This window comes from Dicentrarchus labrax, unplaced genomic scaffold (genome assembly GCF_905237075.1).
Source record: "Dicentrarchus labrax unplaced genomic scaffold, dlabrax2021, whole genome shotgun sequence".
In the NCBI taxonomy this organism is placed as follows: domain Eukaryota; kingdom Metazoa; phylum Chordata; class Actinopteri; family Moronidae; genus Dicentrarchus; species Dicentrarchus labrax.
The window spans coordinates 4,206,296-4,220,617 of NW_026136701.1; the positions used below are offsets into that span (position 1 = coordinate 4,206,296).

At 38.7% G+C, this 14,322-nt stretch overlaps 1 long non-coding RNA gene across 3 annotated transcripts; it reads right to left on the reverse strand.

Moving 5' to 3' along the window:
* Positions 1-297: 297 nt before the first annotated feature.
* Positions 298-14,006, reverse strand: LOC127365282 (uncharacterized). 3 transcript variants are annotated; one of them, XR_007885170.1, is made up of 5 exons: positions 13,752-14,006; positions 4,048-4,814; positions 3,775-3,908; positions 3,362-3,492; positions 298-676 (listed from the first exon to the last, which is right to left on the reverse strand). It is a non-coding gene; the product is annotated as an uncharacterized LOC127365282 (long non-coding RNA). The 3 variants fall into 3 exon arrangements; XR_007885169.1 differs by lacking the exon at positions 298-676 and having other exon boundaries at positions 1,953-3,492; positions 4,048-4,197; XR_007885168.1 differs by lacking the exon at positions 298-676 and having other exon boundaries at positions 1,953-3,492.
* Positions 14,007-14,322: the final 316 nt, after the last annotated feature.

Here is a 14,322-nt window from a genome sequence, read left to right on the forward strand (position 1 = left end):
CAGTCTACACAGCCCAGTGAAGTTAAACATATTATATGCCTGGAATACTTTATCCTGTACAACATGTCAACATAACTGAAGGAATTACTCATCTAATAAAGTAACTTGTTTGTGGGGTTTAAAAACTGCTAAGTAACCAACTGTACTGTACTGTATCCATATATCATAGTCTGATATTTGAACTTGAAAGTATTATTACCAAAGTTAACCTTCAGATATGTGTAAAGGCTGCAATTATGTTTGAACCCCATTAAATATACTGTATATATACTGAATATTCTATCATATTATATATTATGTCATTTATCTTCCAACATAATAAAGTTTGAATGTGAGACAGTAATGTATTGTGTTACAGGTTTAAATTCCACATTTTCATATTGATAGATGTTACACGAACCAGGTTTTCAACTCTTGTACATCCAGGAAATCTTCATAAAACCTCTGTGAAATAACATGTTATTTATAAAACCACACTTATTACTGAATTTAAAAATGACCGAAACTCTTCTTAAAAGTAAAACACTTAATTTATGTTTCGTTCATATTCCAGTTACACATGTTGCAAGTAACAAAGCTACAACTTTTATGTAAACTGTGCAGATCGTGTCCTTCAGACTGTCCTGATGCTGCAGCTGTCTCTGGGTCCAGGAACACCTGAGCTTCATCAGGTCACCTGTAAAACTAGGCAAATTCAGAGGTACTTGTAAGGCAGCATATGATATACAGTATAATATAATACAGTATAATATAATACAAGTACAACAGCTCATTGTGGTTCAAAGTAGTCCTAAGTTATAAAATAAAATAATAAAGCAGTGTTTGACTCCACAGAACAGCCTAGCGAGTGTTGTAGTTACACAATATTACTAAACTAATGAGTCCCTGCAGTTTGACTACTTCTCTCTCACAGTAGCTCTATTGTTAACTCTGGTGCACGTAGATCAAGTTCATTTACACATCGTAACACACACACACACACACACACACACACACACCGTCTCTGGAAAACAACAAAGCTAGCCCCAGCTGGTTAGCACGTAAGCAAGTTACACAAACAGAAAAGAATCACCATAACTCACTCCCGGTATTTTGGTAGCTTCTAACGAGGGTTATCGATCACACTGCCCCTCATATTACATCATAAAGTCCGACAGACTCAGTAACCATAGTAACACAGTGACATCACAGAGCTGCTGTGTGCTAATCAAAGCTACAATGCTACCAAACTAATGACCTCCGCTGCTGAATTACACACAGTACGGTGTCTTCTTCTGATCACAGCTGTATTGATCCACACGGTGGACAGATACTGAGCTACCTAGCAGATAATAAGTTACCAGTTACAAAGACAATTAAACCTAAATGACGTTATCTTCCCTGGAATTCCCTCCAGCACGAAGCTTGTTGATTCACGGCTTAAACTTTGTGTGAATCTCTAAAATATCAGCAGGGGAGAATATGGAGACATCTGCACCAGCTGGTTAATAAATGAACCTCACCTTATAAGTTTCATGTTCATCTTGCAAACATTTAACAAACATTTAACAAACCTTTAACAAACAATAACTACGTTAGCATCACTGAGGCTCCTGTAGCTAACAACCGTTAGCATGTGCTAGCATTACACGAACAATGAAAAACAAAGTATAAATTCTTAAAAATCCTTCCAGTGACTTCCTCTGCCGTCTCTCCACAGACAGTTGGTACAATCCCTCTTTCAGGAACAGTCTTTCAGGAACAGTCCACTGTTGTACTGACTGAGGTTGTGAAAACAGTCCCACACAAAGTGGTTCATACACGAATCCAGTGGCTCATACAGATTTATGTTGGGCTGTGCAGCCATTGACTGAACAGTTTGTCTGCTGAAGCCTTTGCCCAGACATTAGGCTGCAGGCTGCAGGCTGCTGGCTGGGCTCGCTTGCTTGTTCTCGGCTAGCTTGCTCTTTTTTTTTTTTTTTTTTCTCAAATATGTTTATTGAGCTTTTATATATTGACATAACCACAACGATAAAACAACAACAACAATGCTCAGTACAACATTGGTCTAGACAGTCTATACAATATTTACATCTCACATGCACCCGACCAGTACAATGAATAGGAAATAAATAAAAAAATAAGAAATAAAAAAATACACCCTAGTTCACAATTCTGGAAGTTTAAAATGACGAGGTTGCAAGTACAGTGTTAAGAGCAAGACACAGGAAAAGAGCCAAAGGCTTGCCACGGACAACACTCTTAAACATTGAAGCCACTGTAGAGCTGTAAAAGTGAAGATATGGAGTCCAAATGTTCATAAACTGTCCCTCTGAAGAGTGAAGCAGACAGGTCAGGTACTCAAGGGGAAAACATTCCATAATTATCTTACGCCAGTTTGATTTAGTAATGGGTTTGTCACTTATCCAAGACAGAAAGATGTTCTTCCTTGCTGCATATGTGAGGATATTATACAGTCTGGTAGAGTTAGCGTCCACAATAGTATGGGGTAACCCAGGATTAAAGAGAGAGGGTCCATGTGCAACACAACACCAAATATATTTTCCAGATCTTGCAAAACATCCACCCAGTATGCTTGAATTTTAGGACAAGACCAGATACAATGAGTATAGGTGCCCACTACATTTGAAACATGCAGGTGAGAGTGTAGAGTTCATTGTATGTCTTTTATTAGGAGAGATTTGTAAACGGTGCACAATCTTAAATTGTAGCAATCTGACACGGTTACACACAGATATTTTCTTTGTTTGAGTCCATATCTTAGTCCATTTATCCCCATCAATATCTATACCAAGTTCACCTTGCCACGTCTGCATAACATCCTGTACATTCATCACATCAGTCTGGCTTAAGACATTGTAAATAGCTTGCTCTTTTATAGTAACAAGGGCAGAGCTCCGATAGTCAACACAGGAAGTAAACTGTGGTGGGTGGCAACATAACTGACGTCAATAACGGGGAAAACGTCATTAACGGGGAAAAATCTGAACAGACTGCTTTATCGCCTGTATTCGGACTGAGGCAGCCCACAAAAACAGTCATATTTTTTCCCACTTTTCCTGCAGATAGGCCCTCCAGAGTCCCAAATGTACATAAATGAATAAAAAGTTGGTTTTGCATAATATGTCCCCTTTAAGGCGTCCAATATTGATTTGTTACTCTCGATGCCCCTTTTGTATTCACTCCAGGCATACATGGCATTCATGTGTTGCTCTGACTTTGAGTGAACTTTAAACCCGACATCTTTAAACAAGTCTTTTTTCCAGTTTGAGAACCCTGACTTGGACGTGAAGGCTGATTCCGGTGTACCAGGGATGGAAAAAAGCCTGCAGGCGAAAAAGTGACTACCATTTCAACTTACAGAGTACTCCAGCCATAGATTGTCCCTATACCAAGAGCTGTTGAATGCCCTCTTCCTTATTCCATGTAGAGTTCTTGGGAACATTTTCAGACATGGCTGAACAGGACCCTCCTCTCTGGATCTTGAGATGTCTAGAATATATATTAAGTAGTTATGGACACACATCTGAAGGGATTAAATACTGAAATACAAGATTAAGTACTATGGCTAACAGTGGATAATTTATAGGTTTATGTGTAGACCATTTGCACATTCATTTTGACATGAAAAGCTTCTGTTCAATTTAAATGAAGCTGAATCTGGACCTTAGGCTAATTAATGCCATTAGTAGCACCTGCGTTTGCCTTACGATATCATGTCAGAATAGCTGCTGTTAAATAGGTTCATATGTAGGTAAGTAATTATTGGCCTACCACTTGGTCCTTTTTTTGCACAATATGTGGTACTTGATGTGGATGTGGGGGGTTCGGTGGCATCTCCTAGCAGCTCTGGCTCACTGTCTTCCTCCTCAGAGGCGGAAGTTTCAGTGACTCATCCCATGATGAAACTGCATTGTAATAAATATAGATACAGTCAAAATAAATAAAATAACAATAAAATAACATCACACACAAAATCATCTTTTGTTACAAGCTACACCTTTCAATGAACTGGGCATGCAATTTACTGCCTCTGTATGCTCTGACCTGGTGGTGGTAGACTGGGTCCTCCTTGTGTCCTTGCTAGTTTCATGTTGGGAGCTGGCTGGGGTCTGTCTGTGCCTGATCTGTGCCTGATTTGTTTTTTTTAGCAAAGAAGTTGGAAATATCTCCCTTCCTCTTCATTGTTATCTGTCCCTGTACAAAATAAGACAGCCTGGTTACACCTTAAGCTTGTGTTAGGCTAAACTATTTGTCCCCATTCTCGTGCTGTAGCTTAAAATCAACTACTAGCCTACCTACTATAAAATTACACTGGATCATGTAGGCTGTCAGCACCAAAGTAACTTTAAATTAATAAATTTAGACCTTCACAATAGCAAACAAGCAACATGGACATTGAGATAATCTCTGGGCCTCTATTACATTATTATTATTATTTGAGCTCTACTCAATTCTTGCAAATTGAGTTGATTTAAAGTCCCTAAATACACTTACTGAAAACTAATTATGATGTGGTTTCCCATATTATCCTAATCTAGTGCTTCTCTAAATGTGCCTTCAGATTGTCAACAGTTTAAAACAATGACTCATTAGGAAACAACTTTAAAACTTAGTTCATAATGATGTATTCACTGAAAGTGTGTCTTCTCCATCCATGCCAGTGACTTGAAAGACGTTTATTCTGCCTTCTCTGTTTGCGTTTAGAAATCGCGCTGTTTTCGACGTGGCGTGCAGTGACCTGTCAATCAACTGGGGTGGCACCCGAGGTGTCCAGTCTGGTTCCAGAGGTGGCCTCCCCTCTAGCTCTGCCCCTGGTTTTAAACAGATCAAATGTTTAACTTTTTTCCCCACTTTCACTGTTAAAATGTTAAAAGGGCCAGCTCTACCTTGAGTAGCTACACTAGTAAAAGGCCGTAGTAATAATAATTCAATATCATATTCTAACACTGACTGTGTGGTCTTTATGCTGCTTTTACTCCAGATACTTCCTAATCCACCAGCGTGAAGATGATTTCGGCAGGATTTTGGCAAACCAGTGAATAAAATACTTTTGGTGCACCTGAGAAGTGTGGCTGAAAAAGATACAAAGTGGGAAGTTGTTTCTTAAACAAAGCAGTTTTGCTCACAGCATGCATCAACATTAAGCGTGTTTGGAAATGGTTCCACTGAGTACAAATGGTAATCTTTGAAAGCTGGAGTCCCTGGAGCACAATGGATTCAATTAAAGTTACTCAGATTAGAAATGCATCATATAATTTATCATAAAACTGATACTAATCAATCAAAAAAGCCTTGATTGGCCCATGTTGTGATCCTGTGAATTGGCCCAGGACATCCTCACTCAATATCCTTTAGACTACCTGTCATCAAAGCTGTAATCAGTCATCGGTATGCAAATATGCCTATAATACTGGACCTCTCATTCCTTCTGTTTTGCTTATATTTCATGATTAAATTAATTAAATCCACAATATTGCACTTTTCAAACACTCTCTCGCCCACACTCCATCTCTGTCAGGTCTTTAGCTACAAAGCCAGAGGGACTGCCTGTATGAAATCAAACAATCTCTATGGAGAGATATGAAGCAAGAACCATCAGTAAGATGAGCAAATCATAACAGTGAAAAGACTAATTTACAAAAGACAGGAAAAAAAGTTATTTAATTTTAACTTTTGATCTATTGTATAACCATAGACTCTAAATAAAAATGGATGTAGTTTTCATGACGTCAACCACTTCAGCCAATCAGCTCAACAAACACTATAAAGGAACTCAAACATTTCCACCTGAGCTAAGCGTAAAAACTTGTTTGACATTTAGACTTCCTAATTTCCCTTGTTTGTAGTCATGTTCTTATTCTTTATTCTTGAGGCTGAACTGTGTAATTACGGCAATGACAGACACCATTGCTGTGCACACTGGCCCACAAAAACACAGCACAAAAACACGCAGGTCAGCACGCCAGCATACATAAAAAGGTAAGCTAACATTGCATCGAGAGCTGTAGCGTACATAATAATACATTTTATTTAAAAGGCGCCTCTCTGGGCACTCGAGGACACCGTACAACACATAAAAAATAAAAATAGAAAGAAATAAGAAACAGATAAGAGACAATGTAGATACAGTCCTGCTCATCATTATTGGCACCCCTTCATTTTTTGCATAACCTCTGCAATATCTTCAGAAATAAATAGAAATGTATCAAATTTATATCATCAGGATCTTTTAATTGGAGGTCCAAAGTAATTTAACGAAGAAAATTGTATTTTCAACTTACATATTGTAATTTCAAAGAAGAAACAGAAAAAACAGCATGTGCAGCCATAATGGCATCCCTCTTTAATATTTGGTTGCACACCCATTGGCAGTGATGACAGCCTCCAAACATTTCTTGTAGCCATCTATAAGCTTCTTGCACTTCTCAGCTGGTATTTTCTCCCACTCTTTCTTTGCAAATTGTTCAAGCTCTTGAACGTTTCTTTTCCCCAATGGCAGATTTCAGCTCATACCAAAGATTTTCAATCGGATTGAGATCAGGACTCATTGCTGGCCATTTTAAAACAGTCCATTTTTTCCCTTTTCAACCATTCCTACGTGCTTTTGGATGTGTGCTTTGGGTCTTTGTCTTGCTGGAGGACCCATGATCTTCGACTCAAACCAAGTTTTCTTACACTGGGTAGGACATTTCGCTCTAAAATCTTTTAATTCTCTGATTTCATGATTCCTGTGATACGGTCAAGGCCTCCAGTACCAGATGCAGCAAAGCAGCCCCACAGCATTACGGACCCTCCACCATGCTTAATTGTTGGTAGGGTGTTATTTTCCGTGTAGGCTTCATTGCGCCATCTGTAAACAAACTGTTTGTGTGCATTGCCAAAAAGCTCTATTTTTGTTTCATCTGTCCACAGAATATTCTCCCAGAAGGATTGTGGTTTGTCCAGGTACTCTTTGGCAAAGATTAGTCGTTCCTTTTTATGCCTTTTCCTCAGCAATGGTGTCTTCCTTGGCCTTCGCCCATGAAGCCCTGTTTGGTTTAGTGTGCGGCGTATGGTACTTGTTGAAACCATGATCCCAGACTGTTCCAGGTTGGCCTTCAGGTCTTTGGATGTTTGACGTGGTGTTTTGTCCACCATTCGCACCAACTTCGAAGACTTCTCTCATCAATTTTTCTCTTTCCCCCACGTCCAGGGAGGTTCTTGACAGTTCCATGCTTGGCAAACTTCTCGATAACATTACGCACTGTTGTAACAGGGATACCAAGGTATTTGGAGATGGCCTTATACTCTTTGGAGGTCTTGTGTTTGGTAATTATCGCACTTCTGATGTCCTCAGACAGCTTCTTTGTTTTCACCATTGTGACAAAGGAACAGGGGATAACAGATGCCTTTTTAAAACACAGAAGTCATCATTCATTGGCTAATTCATGTCACATGGGCACAGACAATTTATCACAGGTGATTCTCATTTGTGATTTACCACAGGTCACAATGTGTTTCCATACTGATTTACAGCAAAGGGTGCCAATACCAGTGACACAGCTAGCTCCCATTGTTTATTGTTTTAAATTGTTGTTTATCATTTGCTCTTTAGTATCAAACATGAGTTCTCTATAGAACAGAAATGTTTCACTTGATTCATTTTGTTCAGAAGATATTCAACATTATGTACTTAAACTTCATGGGTGCCAATAATGGTGAGCAGGACTGTAGTTAAGTGGGGTATGCAGTTCTGAATAGGTGAGTTTTTAGTCTTGATTTGAAGAGGGGGAGAGATACATACAGGAACATACATCACTTTCAGTTGGCTATATTGGTTGTCATGTTGTTTTATCACAACTAAGCTGCAAAGATTATTTTTATATTTAAGAGTTTTTCCTATATTCTTAGAAAAATATATGCAGGCCTGTAAAGCTCTATGCTGTTGATCAGAATGAAATGGCAATAATTGTCCACCTAATGTCACTATTTAAAATTGGGATGTGGGCAGCAGTTCAAATAAACTTGACCTGACACAATTCAGCTCAGATAATCAAAGACTCTGCTTTTTCTGCACACCACATTATTTAATTGATATTTTACATCTATCTGTAATTAGTTACATATTCAGTCATTTTGTGGCTCAACAAAATGTAAAAAGACTCAAGCAGCATCATTAAATGATAAAATAAAATAATCAAGGGAAGTAAGAGAATCAAGGATTTTTGTGCAGGTGGAAGGTGTTAAAATTAACCAATAGTCTACTTATCAGAAAACCTATTTTATAGGCAGATATATGGTTATGTTAATACACAATCAACTCAAATTATGCATGATATTTGGGGGTAAAATATCTGCCCATGTTTGCTGTCTTTAATGAAGTAGACATTGAGGCATTTTCTAAAACAGTACTTGATATTATGATTTATCCTCATCGTTTTTGTATCTGATTGTGGGCTCAGTATATACACATATTGAAAAATCATTATGATTTCCTGCAAACAACCTGTACCCTCTAACACAGAAATTGTGAACTACAGTAACCACTGAGCATTAGTGTGAAACCAAGGAGAGGGAGTGATGGACAAGGAGCCTCGGAACTGCCTGCTGAGCAGCACTTTACTCTGTTCCACTAGCTAGAGCTGCCTGCTGTGTGCGCACACACACATGCGCGCCACACACACACACACACACACACACACACACACAGCCCAAAGCCATACATCTACAAATGTCCACTGTAGCTCAATAGCTTAATCCAACTTTCTTCCAGATGGCAATGTGTGACGGTACTGGAGCACCTACCTCTTCATCCTCTTCCCAAGCCAGTATGTGCACCTCCTGCTCCACTGTAGGTAACATTCACTGAGGGCTCGGATTCCAGTTTACAAGCGAAGGTTCACTGTAATGTCTGGATCCAGATGGAAGGTTCACTAGTAATGGTTTTAACTAATACACAACCCTACAGATACACAATTCAAGAATATACACTAATTGACTTGTTGAACAGACCTAAAAAGATGGAAACCATTATTTGAAGCATTATGGTTTGTGTTATGTGTCCCTTGTGTTTGCCAATTTAGTTGCAGAAGTGTATCCACAGATTTTAGCTGATCAGGAAGAAGCCGACCACATAATACATGAAATATTTACTTGAGAAACAAATCTCAAGTGCCTTCTTAATGAAAGAATGCCTCCATAATGTAGGACCTTGTCCTCGTCTTCCTCTACAAGAGACGCTTTGTCTGTCTCTTAATTCAACAATCATCATATTATTTTGATTTTGTTCCACCAGGAGAGTTTTCAAGGCCTCCTCTTTCCCTTTGACCTTTTTGACCCAGGAGGGGAGGTGAGACTGTGGCGCCGACAGTCTCCTGCACAGAGAGCCTGGTTCTTTTCAGATTCTCAGATGGGATCTCTAAGGTGTCAATATGTTTTATCCTCTTTAACAGAACACTGACTTCTCCACAGATCAGAACGACACCCTACACCTAAAGTGGATCGTGTGTGATAACATAAATGCCTTTTGATTGTAAATCAGGGTTAGATATCCCTGAAATGTGTTTACATCTCTTTTAGTCTGACAGGTCCACCTCCAGAGAGAAACTCCTCTGGAATCCACATCTGGCCTTCTGACACCCCTTCCTCTAAAGTGTGAATTACGATGTTTTCTGTTGATAGTGGACATTCCAATCTAGGAAGCAGTAACAGCAGTTGCACAGATATAGATTTAGTTCTGTTGGAGTATTATGGTAAAATTTCATCTCCTCCTAATTAACCGATTGCCATCCAGCATGAGAAGGACGCAAATGTAATGTTTGTCTGATGTTTCTGTCATCAGATTGGACTAAGTTACAAAATCATGTGTAAAATGTCTGAATGTTTGATGGAGCCACAGTGCCACCTTTTGGTAAGGTTCTGGTATAGCGTAAGGTACTTTCAAAACGAACTTTGTTTGATAACTGTATAGTAATACAATAAGTAAATGCCTGACACATATTTGTTATAACAAGGATTAAGCTAGCACTATACGAAATATGTACAGTCCATCAGTGCTGTTTTGTGTGCGTGTTTAATGATTAATGATTTAATGACTTTAATCAGTTCCACTTTTCTTTTACATTAAGTAATTTCGGTTATGTTATGTTAAAACATGTGAACTATGTATTAAGTCATGGTGGGTTCTGTGAACGGTGAATTATGATCTCGAAGTGACGCGCGGTCAGCTCCTCTTGTCCAGTTCCGCCTCAAGAATAAAAGCTATAAGAGATAGACTCCGGTCACTCTTCACTCTTCTCTTGCGCGCTTTTCTTTCTCTCTTGTATCAACTAGTTATTTATTCTCGCTTTTCTTTAATTTCCGTACTTTATTTTACTTCGTTTGCGACACGGGTTAATTTTTCCTCAAGTAATAACTTGCCGTGCTGAAGTACTTTTCAAGTACTTTTATTTTGAAAGCTCAAGACACAAACGAATTTCTTCTTTTATATTTTTGTAGTCTTATCGTCAAGTATTGTCGCCTTTTCACAGAAAGTGAATTTAATCAAATTCTTGGACTTTCTTGGAGAATTCGCCAGCCCAGCGTTTCATCCTCCAGTTATTTTTAAACAAGAAGCTGAATTAGTTTACAGTCAAAGCTGAAGACCAACCACTCTAAGACATTCATCATCAGCCAGAAGGACGTCGCAGTAGTTGACTGCTCAAGAAGACGTATAAACGTTTCCAGCCGAATAAAGACATTATTCTCCAGCCACCTTGCCCCCAACGCTCACTAGCGCACACGCCGCGCTGGGCCTTTTGGAGAGATTGCCACTGGAACCAGGGACGAGACGCAACTTCCCTCAGCCTGTTGGACCAGTGACGCAAAGCCGCAGTTGAGCTGAAAGCCAAGGACCTGGAATCCTTCCAAGTTCCATCTACAAACAAAGTAGGCTGACTCTCCGGTACACGGCCGGATTCCACATGAAGAAGAGCTGGTGTCTGTCTGTAGCTTTGATTCCCATCTTTACGTTTAAGAGAATTTTGGATTAGGGCCTCTCAGTTCTAAAATTTACTCTCGTATATTTTAAACTTACTGCCACATCGCAAAATCCACCATCGCTCCTGAATCACCTAATAGTAATAATTCTATATTGTCCACATATTCTGTTACTTGTTGTCATTTGTTTGTTTATCATTTCTGCTATTTACTCTGCATTAGTTTAGTTAATAAACATATATAACCGTATGTCCTTGTTGGGCAGGTTTGATTTGATGCGGGAAATCGATGAATCGTGTAAAAGAAATCACTACTTCGAAATATGAGATTAAATATAGATTTTGAAACTTAATAAATTGATTTAAAATTGATTTGATTAGATCGGCGGAATAATTTCCTCCGGATTATTCCAGTAGCTAAACAAGGGGTGGTGCCCCATTTCGGTGTATTATTAATCACTGTGATTAAATACTAATAATAATGAAAAAGTGTGTCCTACAATAATAATAACAACAAATGTCTCCTCAATTAGATTTGAATGAAAATAAAACAAAATAAAGCCTGCCGCTATCATTGGACAAGCCAACGTCTTGTACAAATAGAAGTAAGATTTGCCCTAATCCAGATAACAGTTTTTATAATGTCCAAGTATCTTTTAAAGGGGTATTTCAATGCAAATTATGATACCAAAATTGTCATGTTGTCATGTCTCCTCTACTCAAATAACATTTATTTTAAATATTTCAGACATTTAAGCTTCACTGGGCAGAATAATGCGTGTGCAGAGTTTGATACTAGTAGTACTGTATTCACCTAAAATCTCAGCGTAACACACGTACATATGAGCAGGATTTTGAGACCTAGTTTCAAAGCCGTGGTCCAGTACATGTGAGTGATGTGGAAGCTTGAAACCTTTAGTGACCAAGGCTGAGAATGGAATATTTCATTGAAGTCTAGGAGATTTCTTGTGATTAATGATTAAACTCTAATATGGAAGCTGAGACTGCCTTGCTTGTCTTTTTTTAATTCCTCAAGATAACAAGTTGTTTCAATATATTGAGAAAACAAGCCTTTTCTCCAGAGATATCGGCCTATTATCAGGAGAAAACAAAAGGTCATATCCAATTACTACTTACAGGGTTTCAGAGATCAGGAGTGCCATGTCAGCATGCATGGATGGCATGGAATAGATGTAGCATTGGTTCAACATAATGGACAATGCATGCAGGAATGACTTGCACTGTGCCAGATAATATTCATTTTCATACTGGACTGACTGGCCACCCATGAAATCTGAACGCCACCCCATTATCCTAACTTCTTCCGCTCTGCACGGTTCAAAGGTAGATAAATTGGAACGACGTCATGCTAGCTTGTCGGGAAGTGGGGTAAAAACATATAGCTGATACGAGAAATAGTAAATGAATGCTATTCCGATGTGTGTGGGCGCACACATACTTCATGATACCCCTGCATAAGGTAGTCAAAAATGTCTGGACACGTCCCTGCATGACAGTGATCTTAAAGGCTGAAATCAGGTGTGATCAAATGAACCAAATGAAGTACATTTATTTTTTAAACATGCACGTAAACACATATACATTGTCATCATGACAGGTTTTTAAAACGTAAAATATACACATAATTTCCTCCCTGCAATCAGAGTTCATTTCTCTAATAAGTATAAGTATGAATATCACATCTGCTGCTGATGATTCTTCTGAATAACATGAAAATAACTAAGTAAGGCCTACAAAACTGTTAAAAGGCGTTTGTGGAAGCTTTTCAGTTTTTTTCCTCTTGACCATGCAGTCCAAGACCCATTCGAGTCGACCCACCAGCTGAGAGAGCATACTGTAGTGAACAATGTGTTGAATGACGCCGGAGGAATAATAATAAAGCTGGATTTATCCTTCTAATTAAAATTAAAAGGAAAAGACCACATCCAGAAACCAAAGTACTGGATGTGGTCCTATCCTTTTGGTCTGGTTTATTTAACTTTACACTCCCCTTTGAAAGTAGCACCTTCTCTTCAGCCCTCAGCTGTCAAACTATGCACTAACTGTACCATCTTTTATTTGTCACTCTCTTACGTCTGCTAATAATTCTTAAATATTGTACCATTGCTTCAGAATCAAATGTTTTCCAATCTGTTGATCTCCTTAAATTTTTAAGATACATCTTGTTTCCTGTTTGTATTTACTGCATGACACTCAATGTAATAGACCTAATGATAACTTATTTGTTTGCACTGTATTTTTGATTTTCAAATTAAATTTAAATTAATTTCTAAATTTGATATATCACACACACTAAGATGTGCCATAATTTATACTGCTCATTTCCCTTTATTGCCCATAACAATATTTGCTTTTGTTTTCATTTTTAATAAAATATATTTTTCAGCATGAATCTGTATTTACTCTGGATAAAATGATTTTGTTCAGCCTCTTTGTCATGCAGATTATTGCACTCTCTACCAAAGTCTGGTAATTTGGGTAGCACTAAGCATTATTTCATTTCAAGAATGTGAGAAAGCTACAATAACAGACTGCCTTGCCCGTGGGCCAGCTGCTAAAAAAGTGCATCTACATTATTGAATCAGTGGGGGTTCAGTGTGTTTGGCAGAGTGTAACGGCACAGAGATTCGTAGATGTAAGTGCTGTAATTCATCTGGTAATGATTTATCATTCTCATTTACTTCTTAACTGTCTTGACTACCTCCTCGAGCTAAAAATAGATTTGAATTTCAAAGGAACTCTTGAGCTGAATGAATTGAAATATGGTCGTACCTTATCCCTTTCCATGTCTCCTTAATTCCCCTGCCGGCTCCAGGAATTATAGGATGGCAGGTACACGGCAGCGAGCCAGCTACCCCTTAAAGTTCCCCGAAAGACACTTCTTAGGCTGGCTCATCAAACTGTGTGCGCTGGCTTATCGATCTTTCCCAGGCTTTCAGGAAGAAAGAGAACAGGAGACGAAGCGGAAGATTCAAGCTGTGCTGCCACAACAGCAGGACAAGAAGCCATGAAAGAGGAGACGGAGACCAAAACCTTGACACAAAGGGCCGGGAAGAGTGAAAAGAGACAAACACACATGCACTGACATGAACGCATGGCTCTCTTTTCATCACTGTCTGTGTGTTGTGTGCCCTTGGGCTAACTAAAGTTTGATTGTGCGGTAATATAGCTTGGCTGAAAACTCTCAGTAAACACACCTTGACGCTTGTGTGTGAATAACTGTGCCAGGGCCAAAAACGGTGAGCAATAGTTTAATTGAATTTGCTTACAGCAATATACAGAATAGTAAAAGCTAAGGCCACATTCACAACTCTTGAAAACACCCAAACTGGCAATCAACCCC